The sequence below is a fragment of the Leopardus geoffroyi genome, chromosome A1 (genome assembly GCF_018350155.1).
Source record: "Leopardus geoffroyi isolate Oge1 chromosome A1, O.geoffroyi_Oge1_pat1.0, whole genome shotgun sequence".
Lineage (NCBI taxonomy): Eukaryota > Metazoa > Chordata > Mammalia > Carnivora > Felidae > Leopardus > Leopardus geoffroyi.
The window spans coordinates 52,753,307-52,776,279 of record NC_059326.1 but is presented as its reverse complement, the minus strand read 5'-3'; the positions used below and the strand labels follow the sequence as shown (position 1 = coordinate 52,776,279).

The following is a 22,973-nucleotide window of genomic DNA, read 5'->3' as shown; positions in this document are numbered from 1 at the left end:
ATCTGTTGTCAAGGTCCCACTTTGTTTTCAGGAGAGGAAGGCCAGCATCCAGTCAATTTCAAGATTTCGTCTTTAGTTGCAGGTCAGTCCTACAAGACAGGCTTTTCAGATTGAAGGAGGGCCAGTGCATTCATCATGTTTTTAATTTTCTATATTTCCTAATTCTTCGGCATTTTGGGGGCCCTGTGGACCAGGGGAGGGACTGCTCCTCTAGGGGTGGCTAATTCCTAGAGATAGCAAAACAATTTGCCTGGGAGTTTGCTTTCGTAAGCAAAACAAAACCCATTACCCCAATTGCCTCCTTAAACAAACTCTCAAACGCCATGCCAGTATTTCCCCTATCCTGTATCACCTCAGGGCCAGGTATCAGGCAATTAGAAACCACCCATTTAATCCAGAGCTCACTGAAATTATTCAAACTATTCAGTCCTAAACTGTTTACCCTGTCCTGCCTCGCCTTTCTTGCAGAAACTCAGTAAAGGCTGGTGGCCATGTTTCCCCATTGTCCCTTGTGCCTCCTGACCTACCGGGTATGGATTACTTCCCATAGGGCCTTCCCATATGGCCCTACGGGCCATGCCTATTTCTAGGGACCTATGAGTTAGTTCCTTGATGGCGGTTGCCTCCTGATCTTTTGGCATCACCATCACCTGATTAAAACGAACCTAGGGTACATTTTAATGCAGCCAGCAAATCAAACCTGTCCCAGATGGGTTTTTGGGTTTTTTTTTGGCTGAATACCCCCTTAAGTTTCCATAAACCAAATGTCATCATCAGAAAACAAATGTATTCCTTAACGATAAACCCCTCCCCACTTCCACTCCAAATCTACTTGGTACGAGACACGAATGTCCAGAATTACTAGAGAATTGATTGGGCTTCCCAAAGATAACTTCCAGGATTGAATATCATCTACCTGGAGAGTTGGGCGAAGTTTACACCCACTTTTGAAGTGCTGTGAGAGGGTATCCACTTCAGAGAATTTTTGAAACCCTGGCCTCAATTATCTTACAATTATCCCTTTATTTTCCTGCAGTTAGTCAATAACAATGCAGAACAAACAGCATACAAAGAGTTAAGAGGAAGCCTGGCCAGTGCTTTAAATATAGGTCACAATGGAGCAAAAAATCATGTTTTGTTTTGTTTTTTTCCTGGGGGGAAACTCTTTTCTTATTAATTTATTTTGTGTGTTTTGGTGATGTTCAAGGTTCCTTTCAGTTTTTAAGTTATATGATTTGATGTCTATTACCATCATTTTATTTTCTCACTACTTATCATAGTTTGGTGAATTACCATTAGGAGGTATGAACTTACAGATGGCACTCAGCAAAATACGTGTATTTGTTATGGACAAGAAATAACTTTGTGAAGTTCAAAAACTTAGGGCTTCGTTTCTTCCTATATCACTGGCTCCCCTAGAAGAGGTCTTTCTGACCAAAATAAAATTTCGTTGCAACCACCTAAGAAATTGCTTACCCTCCAGAGTCTCCCCAATGCCCCACAGCCATCGAGGATGGTAAAATGGAGAACAGAACTCTAGTCACTCTGAATTCTTCTCTTTCTTGATTCATTCTGGACATTGACCAGAATAACCTGCTAGGAGACCCCAATAAAAAGACTGCCTTTACAAACACCTTGCCTTTCCCTTCATTTATAATTGAGGTTGCACTTGTCAATAAAGCTTTCCAAAGGCCATTCACCACAATACTCTCAGACAAGTATTTACATTCTTTCCTCCTCCCCTAGCAAAAGCAAGACGACTTTTGTTACCTTAAAAAATGAATAGGAGTGGAAGCAGACCTTAGCTTTTCGATCCTGCTATGGTTTTAAAAGATACCTGCTCTAACAGAAATACATCGTAGACAATGAGAACTTGTCCCATTTTTTTCCTCCTACTGTAGCTCTTGTGATGTGGTCTAAAAGAATTTCTAAATTGGGGTTCTGAAGTCCTTTTGCTCCTGGCTTCCCCTGCTGTGGCTATTCTGTTGAGCATTTCATGTTTTTGTTTGTTTGTTTGTTTGTTTGTTTGTAACAAAATGAGAAATTCCTGGACTTGGGCTCCCTCCCTGTCCCCCCCCGCCCCCCCCCCCCACATCCATTGTTCTTCTTGGATTCCTGAGCTGATGTTGGCATTTTATGAAAATGATCCTTTGTGGACTTCTGTTTTAGAAGGTAGTGTGAGGCAACTACACTAGCGAATGCGTTCCTGGTCCTCATCTTGGTGGTCACCATCACTGTTTCCCACCGCATGCACAATCGCCAAATACCGAAAGTAGCTCTTTTCCATACTTGCAATATTTACTTTATTTTTCCGCAGAACTTATGCAAATAAAGATTAATTGCACCCAGACTACGTAGATCATTTTTTAATTAGCAGAGTTCACTGTGCTTAGAGAATATGATGATTAAAGAGGACAGCAAAACGGCCAATCCGTCATAAAATTTATAAGTTCCTCACCCCCAAAATTTCAACTTCAGATGCCTTTATTCATTGGAACAATTCAGCCTTGCAGTAAAAGACAAGAAGGCAACTAATGTGAGCTAAAGCCCCCATATTTGCATTAGCATCAGTCAATGGAAGAAAACAACATAACCTATTTTTAATTACATTCAAGGTGTTCATCCTATTAATCTGAAAATTAAACATGCGAAAATGAATTCCACGGATGAAATATTACTTTCTAGCGTATTAGAAAAGGAAATAAAATCACTCTGGATATAAAGCAACGTGCGATGGGTGAACCTTCTTACAAACTTGCATGGTGGTTTCCCGGGAAACCAAAACTCTGCAGATGTACAAACTAAAATGCAGATGTGTGCATTTGAAAGAACTATATCCAGCTTTCATTCCTAATGAAGCCAATTCATTTTCAGAGTTATACATAGAATACCATGTCCCTCTTAATTGGAATGAAAATCTGATCTCCTAACCGTGAAGGTTGATGTTATTCGGAAATTAACATTTATTCAATCAAATTTGATTTTTAAACCCAAGTAATATATGATCTTCATAGACTGGCAACTAGTGAGCCACTAGGTAACCTTGTTCTCTGGTATCTCACCAGGGGCCCTGCTGAATCATCGCCTTACAGGTTGTGCGCCAACTCTGGAACAGACACAAATGTATATTTCCTTTCCAAATGCCCCACTTCTGCCAGGAAACTAACAGATGCACCAACAAATGTTGCAAGTCTGCCTATTAAACATGAAGCTCATTGAATTTCTATTGCATTTCTCCAGCACAAGTGCATTTGGAGCAAAGAAAGAAATTAAAATGAAGTCAGGTGTCATTCAAGAAAATTACAGTCCCACGGAGGATAGTTTTGAGTTGCAGCTTTGAGTTGCCATGCTGTGCCTTTCACAGCTGCCTACAGTTCTTGTCATTAATAATCAGTAAATAAGATCTGCAGGTGGGCCTGGAAGGCACCCCGAGCCAAGAAGATGGCAGTTAGGGCTTCTGTCTCTAAGATGGGTGGCCAGGCTCATTTGCACAACCCAGCTTATGTTTCCACACAAAAGTGCAACCCTACTTAGCATAGCTTCAGGGAAGCTGCCACAATATAGGGAATGCTAATTACTGTAACCAACTGGCAACGATGCATCCAAAATTAAATGGCCTGTGACTGAGCAGATGAACAATTTTTATGGCCCAAAGATCAGGGAACAGGGATAGTTTGTTAAATTAACTGACAGCCTCTTTGGTCTAAGTAGGTGAGTTGAAGTCATTTGAAAGCCATGTTTGCGTGCAGTTACATACCAGAGTCTCTCCTGCGTAAGTACAGTTCCCCCTGCAGTTTTATGTGGGAGTATGGCTACATTTAGTACATAAAATTCAAAAAGTTCCCCAGTTCAGTTCATAAATGACCAGGAGAAGCTATTCTGAATCCCTGTGGGATTGATTTTTCACACACAAAGATTCGATCTTTTAATATTCACCTGAAACTAATTCAAATAGTTGCGTAGAGAGTTTTTTAGTAAACCTACAGAACCCTGCATGAACAAAAGCTTTTAACTTCTAATTTCCAACATTGATCACACTTAGAAACCAAGCCATTTCACTAGCATATCACAAGTTGCTACTATTGTAAGTTCATTCCCATCTGTGAATGCAAATCTAAAAGTCTTCCTGAAAGACAAATAATATAGAGTTGAGAGCATAGCGTCTAAAATTTCCAAAGCATTGCTTTTAGCAAACATTTTTCATATCACAATATGAAAGCCAGAATTTCTCAGCTTCTGCACTATATCGACATTCTGAACTGGATAATTCCTGGGGTTGGGGAAGGGTGTGGGGTGGGGTGGGGGGGCAAGAGACTGTACTGTGCATTGTAAGATGTTTATCAGCATCCCCAGCCTCTACCGACTAGATGCCAGTAGCAACACTAACCACCCCCACATTGTGACAATCAAAAATATCTTCAGATGCTGCCAAATAAACTCTGGAGAATAAAATCACCCTCCCCCCAGTGGAGAATTACGGGCCAACAGTTCAACAAACATTTATGGCATGTCTATGATTTATACCAGACTGTGTATGAGGGGTGGGAGATGGGTAACAGGTTGAGAAATAACCTGTGTCAAAACATGACACAGTTATGACCTGGAGGGGTGGAGTTTAACCAGGGAGACCGCCACATGAACAGAATATTTCCACAGTATATGATAGGGTGAAAATAGAGGTGTGGACAGGTTGCTCTGGAAATATAGCAGAAAAGCAGCGTAACTCTTAAGGGTTCAGATCAGATTTCCTAGAGGAGACTCTGAGCTGAGGCCTGAAGAACATTATAAAGTTGGCCAAATAAAGATAAAGCATTCCAGAGGGCACTCACTTTCTGAACAAAGACACAGAGATGTGAAACAGTAGGATACATGCAAGGTACTATATCCAATTCTAAGCAGTTCTATTCATTGATATTACAGTTTTAAAAGCATATAGGAAGGAAGGAAGGAAGGAAGGAAGGAAGGAAGGAAGGAAGGAAGGAAGGAAAACAGAAAGAAAGAAAAAGAATGCTGAGAGGTAAGAGTAGGGTATATCATGTTTTTTGGTGTCATAAAAAGGTCCATTCTAATCATCAATTCAACAAATATGAATTCACTGTCAACTATGAATTTAAAGATATACACAAGATTCCTTGCCACCTAGATGCTCACCATCTGGTGAGATAGGAGAAGTACAGGTATGATTCAGATATGTTCTAAATGGCAGATTAGAACATAGCTCTGTGTGTGTGTGTGTGTGTGTGTGTGTGTGTGTGTGTGTGTGACTCTAGCCTCTAGAATCTTCTCTTTGTATTGAATTTCACCAGGAAACATTAGAATTGCTAGATTTCTATGACAGCCTTATGGAGGAACATGAAGAAGCTGAAGACATATAGCCTACAAGAAACTTAAATTTGGTTGGAAAGATAAAACTCATGAAAAGATAGTAAATCATACAAATCATGAAAAATGATACAGATACAGATCTGTACAGAGATAGAGATTCTTATAATAGCAGAGGAGGCAGAAATAATGATCGACTTCCATGGTCAAGCAAAAACTTGAGAAAGGTGTGGGATTTATTCTGATCTTAAAATATGAGTTGTATTAAAAGAGCAGAGAGGGGAAAAACATTTCAGACGTTGGGGAAAATATGGCAAGTGCACTGAAACAGATCCTGTGCCTGGCACTATAAGAACAGTGAGAAGACTTAATCTGGGCAAGGCAATGACCTCCTGTCAGAAAGAAGAGTTGAAAGTATATAGTAGCAAGATGTGGAGGATGGGGGGGGGGGGTAGGGTGGGACTACAGTCAGGTGGGACTTGGCATTTAAGTCTATCCTTGGAAAATGGATAGAATGTTGATAAGCGTTAAGAGAAAATACATACACAGTCATGAGGAAGTGGGAAAGTACAGTGTATATCCAATATATGGAAAGCTCTATTATTGGCTTTGGATGGTCTTACATCGTGGATAAATGGGATGTCATACTTGTCTGAAGCTTTTTGTATTTCATGATAAACACCATTTCTTTTTTAGCATTACAAGGTTTGTATTTTGTTAGGAAAGAAAATAAAAAGCCATTCTTTGACACGTATTATACCTCTGCAACCAAATGCCAAACCTCTAGGAAATGACTTCTGCCATTTTCCACTCCTTCTGACTTCAATAAAATGACATCCACTTTTCTCAGCCCCACAGAATAGGCAGTAAATAATGCCTCCCAACCACAGATGCCTCTGCCCCACACCCCTTAGGGACTCTGTTGCCTGCAGCCAATAGACTTAGGTGCATTCCTGCCTAGAGCAGGTAATAATCCAGTCCTGCTAGTTAGCATCCTGCAACTTAACCCCTTCTGCTCCAGGGGTCGGTGTGGGATTCTCATCCTGCTTTCCTACACCTTCTGTAGAAGTACACAATTTTGATTATAAAAAGCATGAAATTGGTTATAAAGTCTGCCTTCCTGTGATCCTTTTGCCCCAGCACAAAGGCCAGCATTCACATTGTATAACTGATCAAACACACAAGAAAAGCCATTTCTCCCTAATTTCTAAAGTGTGGATGTACAGAAGAATCACAGGGAGACCCGCAGACTAGATGTTCTGATTCAGTAAGTATGGGTTGGAAACAATTATCTGTTCTGGTATAGGAACACATTTTTAGAAACAGTTTTTAGAGGAGCATGAAATACAGTTTTTAAAGAATATTCCAGATATTTTTCTGGAAATTAAGACTAGCTGTTCTTAGCCTTGACTTTCTATCCCTCTAAATAAATAAATAAACTTATTAACAAGAAGCAACTTTGCCTCTGAAGGGTTTGGAGAATGACTCAAATATCAAGAGTAGTCAATACTTTGAAGTCACTTGAAGTGGCCTTCAAGGAAATCTACCACCCTAAGTCACAAGACTCAGACTCAAATCTTCCCTTCCTACATAAGTCACATTTTGCACCAGATCCAAATGTCCAAGAAGACAATTGTCAAGGAATCTGCTTTTAGTGAATTTAAGAGAAACTCCCTCAAAATCCTTTGGAATGGGTTGAGTGCCATTCTTGGGCAAACTGAAGATCTGATGAGAGTTCCCACAAAACCTTCACCTTCCATGGTCCTCTTTCACTCAATTCCTGTACTCTTTGCCACAAAAACTATGGAATCACAAACATATAAGGGGGAATGCCTGAACTAAACTCAGGTGCAACTTGACCCAGCATGGCCCTGTTCAAACATCAGCCACGGTGAGCCAACAGAATCTGCCTTGTTTTTGGATCGGAAAGAATCAGAGAGATGGGGGAAGAAGAAAGCAAAAACTTCATCAAAATTAAAAAGCTTCTGCTCTTAAAAGATACTGTTAAGAAAATAAAAAGAGAAGCCAAAAACTGGGAAAAAATATTTGCAAACTATAGGTCTGATCACAGACTTGTATCTAAAATATACGAGGAATCTTTAGAACTAAAAAGAAGGCAAGCATCCAATTTTTAAAGCAGGCAAAAGATTTGAGCAGACACCTCATCGAAGAAGGTATATGATGGCAAGTAAGCACATGAGAAGATCCTTTAGGGAAATGCGAATTAACACAATGATAGCCTATACACCTATTAGAATGACTAACCCTTTAAAGCCTAACCAACCATACCAATCGTTGGAAAGGATGTGGACCAACTGGAATTTCCATACACTGCTGGTAGGAATGTAAAATGATGAATCAGCCCGACAACATCCTGGCAATTTCGTAAACACAAACACACTAACACATTAAAGTCTGTCAGTTGCAGGAGGCTTGCTGTGTAGACAACAATGACATATAAGACCTAAGAAACTCAAAATGGAGGTTCCTGGTCTCCTTTTGAAGCAAGAAAGATAATCTGCTGGCATTTTTCCTCCCTGGGCAAGTGAAATACAGTAAGTCAACCAGCAGAAAGAGGCCTCCTAATGTGTGTCTCAGGTTTGGCCTGGAAGGTCTGATGCCCAGTGCTTCGCGTTGCAGGTTTCGTGTCACTTCTCCGGGTGCTGAGCACGCCTGTCGCTGGCAGTAGCTTGCCAGCAGGGGCTGTTGGCTGCAGCTGTTTCCCAGCTGTTCCTAGCAGAGCTACATTGCTTCAGGCTGAGCTTCTGAGTCTTGTCCGGCCACCTGGTCTAATCTTGTCCATCCATCCTCTATAAATCTAGTGATGACTGTTTAAGTTTTGATGCGATTGGGAATACCATAAAGCCTCACATTCTCCTTAAGAGTCAAATTCCTGTCTCGGGGCCTCAACTTGCCCTAGGATTAGGTCATGCAGCCCCAGAGGCATCTCTGGCCCCTGACTCTACTTCCTTGGTTGATTCCAGAGCTTTCTGAACCCTCGGATTCACTCTGGGGGGCCCTTCTGTTTATTCATTTTGCTCTTCAAAGGGCGTATGTCTTTTTATTCCTAAAACAACCATGGTCCTGATGAGAATGAATGCTAGAAGGATGAATGCTCATCCTCATCCACCAAGACCTCTCCCTAGCAGATCTGGCCATTCTTCGAAGTCCAGACCAAGTTATCCCTGCTCTAGGAAAATCCTTCAGTATTCCAGTCTATATAGATCCACCTCTCTTATTCCTGGCACCATGGAGCATGCATAACACTCTGCCTTTGTATTCCATAATCCAATCCATTTTATACACTGTTGATGGTTTGGATCTCCTGAAGCACAACTCTGATCATACACTCCCTTGCTCAAAATGTCCTTTGGCTCCTAAGAGCTTACAAAGCAAAGTCCAGTTCCTGGGGACCTTCACCAGTGGCCTCAAGCCCGTCTCACCGGCCTTTCTACTGCTACCCTTACACAGCTTATGCTCCGGCTAAACTGAATTCTGAGTTGTTTCTTAATCCTTTCCTATTTCCATAACTTACCTTAGGCTATCACTTAAAATACCCCCCCCACACACACACACACACTCCATATGTTCATATATGACAAGCTTAAATGGTGTTTTTCTATGTAATCTTTTTTTATGCCCACTTAAAATAATTTATCCCACCAACCAATTCCCATTGCCACATATTTTAATCTTCCTTAAGACTCTTGCCATTTTATTCCTTTTTAGAAGTTTTTATGTATAAGTGTTTCCCCTACTGCTGAACTACAAGTGCTACAAAGTAGAGTCCGTATTCCATTTATCTTTGTTCACAGTATCTTGAATATACTAAAAGATTAATAATTCTTTCCAAGACAAGCTCAGTTTTACCTTCCAAATAGAGACAGAGCTGGGCCAGAATTTGTGAGAAGACAGGATTTTTTAAAGCTTATTCATTTATTTTGAGAGAGAGAGAGAGAGAGAGAGAGCAGGGGAGGGGCAGACAGAGGAAGAGAGAGAGAATCCCAAGCAGGCTCTGCACTGAGAGCATGGAGCCTCATGTGGGGCTTGAACTCACAAACCATGAGATCATGACCTGAGCTGAAATCAAGAGTTGGACACTTAACTGACTGAGCCACCCAGGCACCCCCAAGAAGAGAGGAATTTGAATCTTTGTCCCAATGTTTGTCCCTTCTGTGTCCTAGGGCAAGCCACTTCACCTCAGTTTTCACAAATGTAAAACTGAAATAATAGCATCTTTCCAATCTTTCTAATTATTAATCCGAAGCTTAATAATAAACTTTCAAACTACATAATCCTACAGAAGGTTTACATTCCTCAAAGTCAGCATCTACAAATGTTTCTGGAGTACATATATTTTTATAGACTGTATCTAAAGGTTTTAGGCACAAAGAACCATTACAAAAGTAGAGTAACTCAGTGATACCTCATCTAGTACCCATACAGTCAGAGAAGCTTGGGAACTTGCCCCAAAGACACATCGTGAGGATGTCTGACTCTCAGTCTTAGGCTGTTCCCATTGAGCATGCACAGTAGACACTCAGAAACCCTCGCTGAGCCAAATAGATTCTGTGACATTTTGGCTTGGAGTTCAAAAGGCACTCTAGCTTGAGGTTCCCAAGTTCTCAAAACCTTTTTGGAGGCTACAGCAAATGTAGACTCTAAGAAGGCGGGAACTCTGTGTCTATTTTACTCTTTGCTAGGCCCAAACCTAGACTGGTGCCTGGCAGATAGTATGTGTTAACATATGCACTTGCTAAATGAACGAATGAACCACAGTTTTCTCAAAAGTAAAACAGTAACAATCTCACAGGGTTGTACGAATTAAATGAGCAGAAGCACTTAAAGCTCTTAAGACTGACTGAAATCCAGTAAGTGGAATCCAGTAAGCAGCTGGCCATTATTACTATCCTGAAAACAAACCTCTTATCGTTCCTTCAAATTGGAGCTAGTTTAGAGGAGAGGGCTCCAAAAGGATGGGTTCCCTGACTTGAACACCCTACCTTGGTTATTATGGTCTGCAAACTTAGAATTAGAAAGCACATTCTGCCAAATGTTGATTGTTCCGAGGCGTGTCTTTGGTATTATCACCAAAGATCAAACTTGGAACTAAAGAGATAAACAGAGCTACAGAGCATAAGCTAGAGAACAGAATAGTAAACCAGACAGTGACCAGGGCTCACTGATGCCATATACTAACATTATATCTTGATTTTTTTGTAAACCAAAAAAAATCCCACCTTTTTCCTGCCAAATGTCTCAAAAAGGTAATGTAGAAGAAAACATATATATATAAGACAGTAATAGTGCATCTAGGTTATATTCTTTTCATATTAGTGGGATGTTTTATCAAATGCCACATTTACACTCACAGCTAAAGATCAGTTATGAAATCAAATGTGCATGTTAATGGACTTTTTTTGCAAAATTTACACACAGCAAATTAAAACATAGTTAATTAGCTATCAGGTCAAAGGAGGGTAACAATGTATAGCACAGAAGGATAACCAATGTTCAAATAATATAATAAAACATAATTAACACTAATATGGACCTTGACATAATTTAATAATACAGCCTTGAGGATCCCAGAGGCATGGCAAGATCCTGCAGAGTCACAGAATCATCATTAAGAATTCCAATTATATTTGTGTAGTATTGATACTGGTTATCTGAGATCTCTGGTCGTTTGAATTCTGCATAACAGATATTTGCTTTATAGTTGCATATGAAGGCAGTATGTGAAGAGGAAGTATGTCGATACACATACAGCAGGAACACAGTGTGTATACATTTCCTTCCTGCCTTGCTTTTCTTTTCCAAAATATTACCTCCATTTGTTCTCTAAAAAGCACAGCATACTCTATTTTCACCAGTTTACAAAAGGGCTTGGGGCACCTGGGTGGCTCAGTTGGTTAAATGCCCAACTCCTGATTTCAGCTCAGGTCATGATCTCACAGTCATGAGATTGAGCCGCATGTTGTGCTCTGCGCTGAGCGTGAAGCCTGCTTGGGATTCTCTCTCTCCCTCTCTCTCTCTGCCCAGTATGCTCTCTCTCTCTCTCTCTCTCTCTCTCTCAAAATAAATAAACATTAAAAATATAATAAAAAATTAATGAAAAGGGCTTTAGTCAGTAATTGAATTTTTTTTCCCATTTAGCACATGTTTTGACTCCTACAGACTTATACTTTTATTTAACATTTATTTGTTTTTGAGAGAGAGAGAGAGAGAAAGAGAGAGCATGCGGGGGAGGGGCAGAGACAGTGGGAATGAAGGATCCCAAGCGGGCCCTGCACTGACAGCAGAGAGCCCAATGCAGAGCTTGAACTCAGGAACCATGAGAGCATGACCTGAGCTGGTCGGACACCTACACGACTGAGCCACCCAGGCGTCCTCCAGATTTATACTTTCATACTCATGAAAATTTATTTTTAGGGGAGCTTGGCTAGCTCAGTCGGTGGAGCATGTGAGTCTTAATCTCAGGGTTGTGAGTTCGAGCCCCACTTTGGATGTAGAGATTGCTTAAAAATGAAATCTTTGGGGCGCCTGGGTGGCGCAGTTGGTTAAGCGTCCGACTTCAGCCAGTTCACGATCTCGCGGTCCGTGAGTTTGAGCCCTGCGTCGGGCTCTGGGCTGATGGCTCAGAGCCTGGAGCCTGTTTCCGATTCTGTGTCTCCCTCTCTCTCTGCCCCTCCCCCGTTCATGCTCTGTCTCTCTCTGTCCCAAAAATAAATAAAATAAACGTTGAAAAAAAAAATGAAATCTTTGAAGTAAATAAAAATTTATTTTTACATAATGGTGTTATATCCCTTGTAGATCCACCCAAATAATGACTAACATAACAAAGTAATGACAGAGCTATTCAAGCATCATTGAATACAAATTTTATTTTCAACTGTATCCTGTTTTCATTCAATAAGACTGCATCTTCTGGTAATTACCTGTCCATTGTCCACCTATTGCATTGGTTTCCTATATTTATATAAACATTTTAAAACTGAGTTCTCTTATTCCCTCAATCTTTTAGCTATAGAATTTAAATCAAGAGACAAGAGCCCTCCATGGAAAAGTTTGCATATTGAAGTATCCCAAGATGTATTCTTCTTTTCCAAATAAATTCTGCAAAGCCAGTCACAACAAAAAAAACCTGACTTTAACCAGCTTTTCCTACAACCTAGTCATTTATGACAAATACAAACCTAACAGTTTAGAACGTGCTAATTCTTCTGGACAGTGAATATCCATTTTAAGATCCCAACACTGAATCTTAAACAAACTTCTCAAGTTCAGTAATTGCCTCCATCCCACCTCCCACCTTGCTGTCCAAGTAGAAATTCCGGAATATTCCTGATTTCCTTTCCCTACTGCATAGCCAAAGTTGTGCATGCATCCTGGTAACAGAAGTCTCTCTGTCACCCAGCCATTTCCTCTGCACACACAGTTCCCACTGTTCTGAGGGCCCGTGCTGTCTCCTCTGGCTACTGGACATTCCAACTATCCTTTCCCAGGAATGCAAAAGCTTACCTGATCCCTACCCTGAAAGAGACTTTCTTCTCACGGTCTCCACGGCACTGTGTAGACGCCACACCTGCCCCCAGAATAAGTGCTCTATAAGTGGTAGCTGTTATGGCTATATTATCTTACTATATTTTGATTGAGTTTTAAAGGTACTTTTAGTACCAGAGTGATTAAGCTCCTTGAAGGCAGACACCATGTCTCTCTCAGTTCAATATCCTTCAGGCCTAACACATATTTTCCAGAACATAGCGCATCCTTGACAAATTATTGTTGAATAAACAGCCATTGGAATACAAGTCAGAAAATCTATTTATGGCATTTAATACCTATGTGGTTTTGTTACCTCTCTGAACCTCAATTTTCTAACTATACAACAGGAAGAATGGCAAGCTATTTACCAATACGTCCACCAGAAAGATCTGCGTGACTGAACCACCATTCTCACTGAGTTACCGTTAGCCGCTCTGCTAGGGTTATGTGTCTGAGAAAGAAATTGCAATAAAAGACCCTTTCCTTTTGCTTCTCTGCAGTTTTTGTAAAGTCACAGCAATGAGGTTTAGACTATTCCTTGAAACCATATAACGTGTAACTTTATGCTTCGGTGAAGGAGTAAGAAGAACGGGCAACGGGGGCAAAGAAGCCTCTTTTGGAAGAGGACTAGAAGATTCTTTTGCCCCAAGTCTTACCTTTATCAGCTGACTCAAAATTTGACTTTTAACATCATCTCAAAAAGAATATAGGGGCACCTGGGTGGCTCAGTCGGTTAAACATTGACTTCGGCTCAGGTCATGATCTCACAGTTTGTGACTTTGAGCCCCGTTTCGGGCTCTGTGCTGTCAGCTCAGAGCCTGGAGCCTACTTCGGATTCTGTGTCTCCTCCTCTCTGTGCCCTTCCCCCACTCGCACTCTCTATCTCTCTCTCAAAAAAAAATAAAACATTTTAAAAAATTAAAAAAAAAGAATAGAAATACTCCATCATAGAGGCACACTGATGATATTAAAAGGAGACATCCAACACTCAGCCCAAATATATACATTAAGATACTAGTTCTCGAACATTTTAATACATGCCTCGGTAAGAAATCTACTTTACATCACCACCCAGAACAAATAATACTTTTACCATTACCACATGCAATGTAGCATGTATTTATGTTCCATTGCGTGCAACTGGAAGGTTCTTAAAGTGTTGGTTGCAATCAGGACAGATGGAGGTGAAGGAGAAGGCCTGGGGAAAGTGGAGAAAGTCAGGATAAATTAGGAGACTGCATCAGCTAGAAGGGGACAGTCACAAATCCCACATAAAAATTTTCAGTTACTTCACCTTGGCTGGAGGGACAGGGGATGAAGGAGTTTTTTCCACTTTGGTTGCCCTGTTCTTCACCCACTAATTGATTTCATGGCCCGCTGATGGGGATGTGACCCATGGATTGAAAACAAACAAAAACAAACCCAAACTTGTACAAGACAGTACTACCTGTAGTGCCAGGAGTTCGTAGTCTATGATAAATCCTATAATTATTTTGGTCAATGTGAAAGTAATTACACTGCCTTGTATTTTGGGCTAAAGGAATGAATCTGTTAAATGTAAATATTCAGCATACACCACACAATTTGTGACACTCGGCATTTTTTCAGTTTTTAATATACCGAAGAATCTAAAAATAAATAAAACACAAAAATTAAAGTGGCCCAGCCTCTTGACCTCTGAATGGTCCTTCTTATTCCCAACGACTTTAAACAAAGAAACGAGGTCACACTCTGCCAGTTATACTCGCACATTTGTCATACCTGCTAGAGGAAGGTAGACAGTCTCCAAGGCCCGCAGGAGCAGAGGTTGGCTGCAGCTAATTAGTAATAATGGCATATTTATGAACAAATGGGTCACCAAAGGAGGAAAGTGGGGGAGACAACGAGGCACAGAGACCCACTGGCAGCATATGTGTATACACACACACACACACACACACACACACACACGCACACACACACACACACTCACTTCTCTCATTTTCTTTAAAGGTAGGCATGTTGGGGGCAGACTGGGTTCTCTGGGAAGAAGACTCTGAAACAGCTGAATGTGCAAAAGGTTTGTTAGGAAGTGCCCTTGCGGTCAACACCTGTGGACGAGAAGCGAAGGAAGTAGGATTGGGCAAAGGAAGGATCCAGGCTGGGGTGCGGGCCCACCCACACCTGACAGATTTCACAGGGGGCTCTAGAGCTGAATGACCCAACAGAGCTGTCCTTCATTGGCCGGACCTTTACATCCCTACCTCCCTCGGCTGCCAGATGTGGGCCAGCCTAGGAAGGATATGACGTTGGTAGAGATGGTTCTCTGCAGCTGAGGCAGACCCTGAAGGACTGAGAACTGAAGGACGTTTGCTGACAATACCCTCAACTGCTGCAGCACCAAGATTCCCCTAAAGGGAGAACAGAGTGCTTTATGTCTGTGTCTGTCACACATGTTGTCCCAAGGAAAAGCTAACCCGTGCCATGTGTACAGACACAGACACCACACACCGAGTCTCACACAGCGTGCCCAACGTTGTATAGGTGAGGATGGGCTAGGATGTGTAGCTGTTAAAAAAGAAACGCTCCAACATCGCGGTGGCTTATGACAACAGACTTCCCAGCTCATGTTCCAAGTCTACTGGACTTGGCCTGAGGCTCTGCCCTCTGTTGTCTTCCCTGTGACCCGGGCATAGGGAGCGATTGCCAGTACCCAGAGCGAGGGGGAGAGGAGTGAGGAAGAAAGCACGGGCTCTTAGAGCTTCGGGTTGAAAGAGATCTATGTCGCTTCTGCTCACATTTCATTGGCCCCACTCTGGTGGAACTCTACAATCTAATCCTCGTCCAGGAAGTGGAGCGGAAGCCGATTTTGGTGAACGGTCATACGATTTATCACAGTTACCTCCATCTCAGGGAACACTCGAGGAAGACTGAGAACGATGCCACACCACAAATCGCCGTTTCAGTTCGTGAAGTACAGAAATGGTTTGTGTTATCATTAAAAGTCTGTATCTGCAGAAAGAGAGGTAGGAGATTGGTGTGAGGCTCTTCAGGACAGCGGCCACGAGAGCTGTAGCTTTCAACACATTTCTATGAAATTGAATTGAATTTTGGTTTTCCTTTGAATTTAGTTCATTGTAAAGATAACCTGGGTGGCACATCTACTAAAATACGTGGCATAATGATGCATGCTTTGAAGGAATTTTCTTCAAGTGTTAAATCTTTTATAATTACAAAACTAATATTTTTCATAGATTAGAAAAAGCACAAGAAAAAATTATGAGAGTCTAAATAAGTGTAAGTAGGAAAACATATAAATCAATATAAGTAAGAAAAAAAAGTGACTTCGTCAGCTCAGGTTGCCCTAACAAAATACCACAGATGGGGTGGCTTAAGTGGCGGACATTTATTTTCTCACAGTTCAGAGACTGAAAGTCCCAGATCAGAATGCCACAGGTGGTCGGTTTCTGAGGAGAGTTCTCCTCCTGGCTTGCAGACGGCCTTGGTCTTCATGTGTCCCTAAGTGGGGGAGGGGAGTGGAGAGAAAGAGAGAAATGAAAATTCAGAAAGAAATAAAAACAGGGAGATGGGAAAGAGAGAGAGAGAGAAAGAGAAGGAGAGATCTTTCTCTTCTTACAAGGCCACAGTCCAATGGGATTATGGTCCACCTTCATGATCTCTGTTAGCCTTAATTACCTACTGAAGACCCTATTTCCAGATACAGTCACATTGAGAGTGTAGGCTTCATCATATAAATTCTGGGAAGACACAATTCAGCCCTTAGCAAAATACAAACAAATCATATTCCTCAAAGTTATTGTAACAGGAAAGACTAGGTTATGATATAGTAACACAACTTAGTCACTTATAATAATAAAGGTTCAGTTTTCTTTCAGGCTATTTGCCGATCAAGAGTCAAAGCTCGTTCCATGTTGCTTTCGGTATATGTTCCATCTTACATGCTATTGGTCACCACGGCAGAGGGAAAGAGAGCTCTCAGCAACCTCAAACAGACAACGAAATGCTCCAGCCAAGAAGTAACCACATTGCCTCTACTTGTATCTTATTTGCTAAACTAGACCCAGGCTCCCACCACAGACAGGAGGGCAAGGCCTAGCAGACCAACCATGAGCCCTGAAGGTAGGGAGTTGGACATCATTTTAAATAGTGTTCACAGATACTGTTACAAGTTGAGTTGTGCACCCCCCCATTCATATTTGGAAGTCTTAAGCCCATTATGTCAGAATGTGACCTTCTTTGGAAAGAAGGTCATCACAGATATAACTAACTAAGCAAGATGAGGTGGTAATGAAGTAGGGCGGGCCCTTAATCCATGCTGCCAACCTTATAAAAAGGGGAAATTAGAACGCAGACATGCACATAGGGAGAAAGCCACATAAAGATGAAGGTAGGCATCTTAGTGATGCTTCTACAAGCAAGGAACACCAAAGAATGCCAGAAAACCGCCAGAAGCTGGGAGCCAGGCATGGAACAGATTCGTCTTCATCGCCCTCGGAAGGCAGCAAGCCTGTGACACCTTGATCTCAGACTTCCAGCCAGTCTTTCAGCTTTTTAGCTTTAGCATTTGTCATTGTGCTTGAGCCATAGTAGGTGTTCAATAGGGGCTTGGAGAATACATTCATGAGGTACAAAACTGGTTGATATAGATTAGAGGTGATACAGAATTTGAAAGGCAAGAGGGTTATGAGGAGGCTCGGGCATGCAAGAAAAGCCTCATGAAAGAGACAAAAGTTGAGACTTGTCGTAGTGAGTGGTGTGGGGAGAAAAAGAAGTAAAAATCATAGATCAGAGAGGTGAAGATGGTGATATGGGGAAATAGAGCCATATCTTAAATAACACTTGTAATAAATGACTCAGCTGCTAAAACAATGACGGGGAGTGTTGAGTGTGTAAAGGAGGTGTTGATGCTTTACCTAAAGCAACTTGGCAAGGCTGCAGCCAGCCGCTGATGACTCCATGGCCAAGTGCAGGATGCCTTTGTAAGAGAGGTGTCCTCAGATGGAGTGCCATTATTTATAGGGCTTAAGTAAATAACTTGAAAACAAGGGCCTGGCTTTAAGTTCTTATGGGAGGATCTTTCCTTGGAAGTTCTGCTAACCCCTAAACAAAGGGCAAAAAGAAAAAGAAGTGCTCTGCGGGCAATTTAAAGACAAAAGCAGTCAGGATCTTAAGAACTGGGTTCCCGATTCTGCTACTGTGGCAAAACCCACTGCTTTTCCGTCTCCTGGTTCCTGTTAAAATCTGATACAATATTCCCAGAGATAACATTTCCCTTTATTTATTCTCTAGCATTCAACAAACATTTGTGAAGTACCACTTAGCCTTAGGTGGAACTAAAATATTCTTTTAAAAATTACCTAATTTAAAACAATCACCCAATTTGCAACATTTTAAAATATTTAAAACGATAACTTGCTGTGTCACAATGCCAGAGGCTAACTGACAATAAGCACATCCGGAAGAGAAATTACTGTAGAAATAGGCATTTTTATGGTAGAATAGAAGAGCTGGGCTCAGTGGTTCCATTTATAAAGTGGCTCATTAATAGCACAGTGGCTGGCATGTCAATGGTAGTCAGTGAAGTGGTTGTTGGATGAATAAAAGTAGGCAGGCATTCACAGCTGTACACCCAGCTTTTAGACCAGTGCCTGGCATATAAAAAAAAATTAGGGGTGCCTGGGTGGCTCAGTCGGTTAAGCGTCCGACTTCGGCTCAGGTCATGATCTCACAGCTTGTGGATTTGGGCCCCACATCGGGGTCTGTGCTGACGGCTAGGAGCCTGGAGCCTGCTTCTGATTCTGTCTCCCTCTCTCTCTCTGACCCTCCCCCGCTCACACACACACACACACACACACACACTCTCTCTCTCTCTCTCTCTCTCAAAATTAAATAAACATTTTTAAAAAGCCATTTAAAATTTTCAAATATTAATGGAACACCAGATAACTAGTTTTAATTAATTTATTTATTCATTCATTTATTTATTCATTTCGCAATCACTTATATTGTGATTTACATACAAACTTGATATGCAAATTCAGCATTAAAACCTCAACTGCTACTCAAGAGGCAAAGATTTGGCTCCAAGCCAATGCAGTAGAACCTTCCCACTAGAATGAAAGCTCCATGAGGCAGAACATTGTCTGAATTAGTTGTTCCTTAATGTTTTTAATAGAAGTACATTAAATGAATGCAGGCTAACTTTTAGTAGTCTTTTCTTTAAAAAAACAAAAACAAAAACAAAAACCTTGCAAGAAAAACCCAAGTTCTTTTGCTATAGTTGTAACAAGCATCTTTCATGCCACTATCTTAAGACATTTTAGTTCAGAATTTGCAGTCTGTGAGAAGGCAGTACCGTTCTTGACGTCCATGGTCAAGACGTCAAGGTGCTGGGCCAGCACCTATGCTTAAATTAATCTAACTTTTATGAGTTTCCTCAGTGTTAACCACAATCCAAGTGGGGGAGTATAAATTTAAAACAAACAACAACAAAAAAGATTGTCTTTCAGGAATGAAAAATAAATATAATCTGAAATCAATATTTATGAAGTTGTGATTAATTGACTGATGACCAAATGATTACAAAATGTCTGTCTGAAACATCTACTCAAATTTATTAGCTTTGACCAAAAAAAATTAAAAAACAATCTGAACTGGGTCAATGAAAGAATAATGCATGCCTAATCAATTTTTAATAGCACTTAAGATTTTATATTTTTTTAAACTTGCTTTTAAATAATTTATCATAAAAATGAATCTGATTTAAACAAGGGGTAAAAGGTGTTCCATAGCTATTTGATGGTTTTCTTAGCAAAGAAATTCAATTATAACTGACTTTTTATTACTGAACTACTTTATTAATAATAATACATCTTGCACTTACACTAAGGCATGGGGCCAACAATCTCAGAGAATCCAAGTGAGATCTAGGATTTAGTTCCAAATCTACCATTTCCTGGTGGTTTATCTCTCTAGGTCTCAATATCTTCATCTCTGAAAGGAGAAACCTGCTAAAAAAAAAAAAAAAAAAAAAAAAAAAAACCTCTAGATTCTTTCTAGTTGTAAAAGTTTATAATTCTAAGAATTTAGGGGGCTTTAGCCCATCTCAGATGTTATATCTGACAGAATTCCTTGGGTCACAGGACTCTCCATAAGGCTACTAGGAAGTCCAGAAAGAGATTAAGCAGGAAGTCAATGAGCCAAGTAATCTTTGTTTTTCTATTAGAGTAATAGCGTTAATTTAACAAAATTGGCCAAATAACATCTATTTAGAACATGATTTGTCAACAAAAGGAAATGCTGTTCATAGAGCAGAAGGAAAGGATAGTTCCTAGCCTTAAACCATTTGCATTATCAAAAGCAAAGCCTGGGAATTGGCATGCCATCAGTTTGGGCCTAGAGGGAGTTGTAATCAACCTGCATTGCTAACAGTATTATTTAGATATGTACGTGTGTGTACCTATCCACCAAACATTAGTTAAAAAAAAAAAAAAGCAGGTATGTTATGGTATGATCCTATTTGTGGTTATACACATATACATGACTTAAAATGTTTGGATATGTTCTAGAATTTAACAGCAATTACCACACAGGATAGAAAAGTGAGGCGTTAGTACCGAAGAAATTTGGCTTATTATTTTATTTTATTATTATTTCAATGTTTATTTATTTTTGAGAGAGAGAGAGTGAGCAGGGGAGGGGCAGAGAGAGAAAGAGAGAGAGAGAGAGAGAGAGAGACAGAGGATCTGAAGCGGGCTCTGCGCTGTCAGTACAGATCCCAATGTGGGGCTTGCACTCAGAAACCATGAAATCATGACCTGAGCTGAAGTCAGATGGTTAACTGACTGAGCCACCCAGGGCACCCCTGCTTATTATTTTATATATTTAAAAATGGCTTTTCTTAAGATGAGCCTTATTATTTTTATAATTAGCAACAAGCTAATTTTTTAAATTATAATTTAATTTTTAATTTTAAATTAAGTTTATAATTAGCAAAAATCAAATTTTTAAAAAGTCTTCCATTTTGAAGTGAAAAACAAGTAAAGGCAATTTTTACAGCAGCCTGTGTCTGTAGCTAAAGAAAATATTACCTTTTGTGGAACAGTCACCGAGTACCAGATACTAGATATCATACACAATCTCTGACCTCAAGAAACAGTCTATTGTGGGGGCAAACATATAACCAAATATAATACAACGTGATCAACACAGAAATAACTACGTGGACAAAGCACTAAGCACCAAGAAGCCGTGACAATGATAGTGAATGTGGAAAGAGATGTTGGGAAGAGTCTAGGTTTTGACATTTTACCTAAAAGGTAGGGTATGATTTTTTAAACTCAGCTTTGTGACTGAGTATTAACACCAATCATTGAGGTGATTAACAAGAAATGAATTTGCCCCAAGAACTAAAAAAACAACCACAAAAAAAATGTCTTCCACATGTCTCCCTGCTGCAGTTTCTAGGGATGGATGTGAAAGGCAAAACATTCTCAGTCCTACATCCCACTCAAAGGGTGGGAATGACAGGTCCTAACATACCATAGTAGCTATCAGTGAGGTGAGAATAGGAAGAACACAGCAGGCTGGGGACAAGGTGAAACTTGAATGACAGTGGGTATCGACCTGGAGCTGTCTCATTCTGAAGCCTAACATCTACACTCTTGGCCAGGAATGATGCATTAGGAAAACATGTGAATTCCAGACTCCATAAAAATATGACTTCAAAAAGCCAAAAAAATAGACAAACCAAGTGACTTTATGCCAGGCGTTTTGAAAAAGTGGCCAATAACCAGGCAGTTTTCCCTAGTTCTCCAATTCCAAACGCATGATGGCCTCCAATTCCCAGGAAATGAAGTTATTGAGATGTTTCAAAGAATTTTCACTGTCACCTGAGCAGATTTTGAACTGGACTTAGGCTTCTCCAGGCTGGTCCAGTCTCATTATTGTCTGTTTCTTTGAGACATGATAGTAAACATACACTGACCTCTTTTAATGCGCGCACACACACAAACACTTTACCAAGAAGGAAGCTAAGAAGCAGAAAGGTCAAATAAATTATCCGAAGCCAGTAGAGCCAGAAAGTTGTTGGGACAGTGATTTCTACCGTCCTGTACAGATCCAGAAACCCTTTCCTTTGACCACATGCTGCTTCTAATTATACTGTCTCTGTGTCGTTTTCCCAAAGATCAGTAGAAGTAGTTCCATTGGTTTTGTTTTTAATCTCTCTACTCACAAACTGTTATTTGTTTGCATAAATTAATCACATTGGCCCTCACTTAAAGTAAGTTGCAATTAAATTCCAAATCTGTTACATTCAAGATTCATGAAGGAACTTTTAGAGTTTTTCTTTTTCACTAGTAGGAAATGCTAACTTAGAACCTCACACATTCTCCTTCCGAGTTCTACAGCCCAATGTTACCTAGCTTATCCAAACCACGCACCTGAAATGAAGGCTTCACAGGCTTGTTCAAGTGCTTTCCAGAGGATGGACGGCTGGCACTGTTCGCAGCTTTCTCACTTGGACGTGTAAATCAGAGTTCGTGGCTCTGACCCTTTAGTCTCCGTTAGAAACCACAGAAGGGCCAACGAAAAGCAAGCCTTCAGGGAAACCTGCGATTAAATGTATCCAAATCGTCTCAGAAAGAGATCAAGAGACAATCACTGTTTGTTGTTTTTAAGGAACATCGCATCATTTCAGAATAGAAAAAGATCTGAGAGCGGCAGAAAGGTTTTTTTGTTTTTTGTTTTTTTTGAAAATTAAAATGTATACATAACATTTTATCTCTTCCTGTTTTGACTGCGCCGTGCGTTTGCAGACTGTGTGGGGTTTAATTTTTAGGCAGAAAACTTCCACCCACCCTCCGGGAAAGAGTAAGGCATTTAAAATCGCTTTCCCCATCTTCCTCTCTGCTCTGCACTGTTACTCTTTCATTTAAACTTTCAAGATCCTCCATCGATGCCCACAGTAAACCGCCTTCCTCCTCATTCTCAAGAATCTTGCAGCTTCCGAACCCGGGGCCTTTTTTTTTTTTTGAATGAAAGTAAGAAAGGGAGGAAAGGAAGGAAGCTCCGGAGGGAGGGAGGGAGGAAGGAAGGAAACG

The 22,973-nt window shown here is 40.6% G+C and overlaps 1 long non-coding RNA gene across 1 annotated transcript; it reads right to left on the bottom strand.

The window, feature by feature from the left end:
- Window positions 1-13,884: 13,884 nt before the first annotated feature.
- Window positions 13,885-22,899, bottom strand: LOC123599030. Its single transcript, XR_006712942.1, has 4 exons — window positions 22,314-22,899; window positions 16,268-16,368; window positions 15,752-15,861; window positions 13,885-14,068 (listed from the first exon to the last, which is right to left on the bottom strand). It is a non-coding gene; the product is annotated as an uncharacterized LOC123599030 (long non-coding RNA).
- Between the last annotated feature and the right edge of the window lie 74 nt (window positions 22,900-22,973).